This window comes from Osmia lignaria, unplaced genomic scaffold (genome assembly GCF_051020975.1).
Source record: "Osmia lignaria lignaria isolate PbOS001 unplaced genomic scaffold, iyOsmLign1 scaffold0040, whole genome shotgun sequence".
NCBI lineage: Eukaryota > Metazoa > Arthropoda > Insecta > Hymenoptera > Megachilidae > Osmia > Osmia lignaria.
The window spans coordinates 285,001-287,500 of NW_027478181.1; positions in this window are offsets into that span (position 1 = coordinate 285,001).

Here is a 2,500-nt window from a genome sequence, read left to right on the forward strand (position 1 = left end):
GACTTTGAAATATTTCGGAGCGCACCTAAAGTTCGTTATTTTGGCTAAACGGAGCGAAAATCTGCATTTATACCATCACGGACGTTAGTTTAATAGCGTTTAACGATGGATCCACGGTACAGAATGCAAAAATATGATTGTTAAAATTTTCGACTAATCGGTTCTAAGAGGCGAAGCAATACGCCGCTGGGACTTTGAAATATTTCGGAGCGCACCTAAAGTTCGTTATTTTGGCTAAACGGAGCGAAAATCTGCATTTATACCATCACGGACGTTAGTTCAATAGCGTTTAACGATCGATCCACGGTACAGAATGCAAAAATATGATTGTTAAAATTTTCGACTAATCGGTTCTAAGAGGCGAAGCAATACGCCGCTGGGACTTTGAAATATTTCGGAGCGCACCTAAAGCTCGTTATTTTGGCTAAACGGAGCGAAAATCTGCATTTATACCATCACGGACGTTAGTTTAATAGCGTTTAACGATGGATCCACGGTACAGAATGCAAAAATATGATTGTTAAAATTTTCGACTAATCGGTTCTAAGAGGCGAAGCAATACGCCGCTGGGACTTTGAAATATTTCGGAGCGCACCTAAAGTTCGTTATTTTGGCTAAACGGAGCGAAAATCTGCATTTATACCATCACGGACGTTAGTTCAATAGCGTTTAACGATCGATCCACGGTACAGAATGCAAAAATATGATTGTTAAAATTTTCGACTAATCGGTTCTAAGAGGCGAAGCAATACGCCGCTGGGACTTTGAAATATTTCGGAGCGCACCTAAAGTTCGTTATTTTGGCTAAACGGAGCGAAAATCTGCATTTATACCATCACGGACGTTAGTTTAATAGCGTTTAACGATCGATCCACGGTACAGAATGCAAAAATATGATTGTTAAAATTTTCGACTAATCGGTTCTAAGAGGCGAAGCAATACGCCGCTGGGACTTTGAAATATTTCGGAGCGCACCTAAAGCTCGTTATTTTGGCTAAACGGAGCGAAAATCTGCATTTATACCATCACGGACGTTAGTTTAATAGCGTTTAACGATGGATCCACGGTACAGAATGCAAAAATATGATTGTTAAAATTTTCGACTAATCGGTTCTAAGAGGCGAAGCAATACGCCGCTGGGACTTTGAAATATTTCGGAGCGCACCTAAAGTTCGTTATTTTGGCTAAACGGAGCGAAAATCTGCATTTATACCATCACGGACGTTAGTTCAATAGCGTTTAACGATCGATCCACGGTACAGAATGCAAAAATATGATTGTTAAAATTTTCGACTTATCGGTTCTGGATCACTGAAAAATCAAAAAAAATTATTAATTTTGATTAATTAAATTACATATGTAGTTTTATATTGTTATAGTCTCGTATTTGTTAATGTTTTGTCGTAAGAAAATGCAAAAATATCGTTTTAATGTTTTCGTCTCATCGGTTCTGGATCGCTGAAAAATCAAAAAAAAATATTAATTTTGATTAATTAAATTACAAATGGAGTTTTATATTGCTATAGTCGCTTATTTGTTAATGTTTTACCGTAAGAAAATGCAAAAATATCGTTTTAATATTTTCATCTCATCGGTTCTGGGCGGTTTTAAAATTTTTTAAAATATTAATTAAACCCATGATTTACATGAGAATGTGAATTTATTATGTCCTGCATGTTAATTTATTAATTTTCATGTATAGAACGTTATAAAATGAAAGGATATGTTCGACGATATTTTCAGTCTAAGTTTTACCGTGCCGGCGGGATGGTACGCTCTCACGGCGGTTTGCACAGGCATACGCCTGGGCGTAAGCCCATGCGTCGCCGACCTAGCGGCCGGCCGTTCGGTATTTATAGGAAGGCACTTTCGGTTCGCTCGGACCGGTCGGGAGTAGCGTCGAGCGTGTGGCTCTTTTATGACTTCGGTTGAAAAGCAGTCTACCGCTCCTCGAGAATATACTTTCTCGACTATTCTCGTTCCGGTTTTCCGTTGCGGATTATTATTAATCTCCACACAGCATTACCACGGGTCGGTGTCTAAGACCGAATGGCCCATATGTGGTGAGCCTTGTAATATAAGGCTGGTGACCTGTATGCACTTATAAATGTTGCATACTTGTACAAACTGAGCATCAACTGTCTGTAACCAAAATTTGTTAAAACTGAAAAAGTTATAAGATTGTATAAAATTTTTGAACCAAGAAAGTAGTGTTAGACGAAAATTCGTTCTATCACTTTTAGAAGGGAGACTGTTTGGAAATATTTAAAGTATAAAATACACAAAAGTCCACTGAATTATGAACAAAATTACGTCCCTGAATTTAAGAAAAGTCAAGAGGTGTCAGAAATAAAATCCTCTCTGATACGTTCAGAGAGGAAAATAAGTATGGAGAGAGGAGTAAAAATGAAAGAAGTTTTAAGGCTGGGGAAACTTCTAAAGGAGAGAGATTCCAACATATCTAATATGTACATTTAAAGCAAGTCCAAGGAACTCTCTC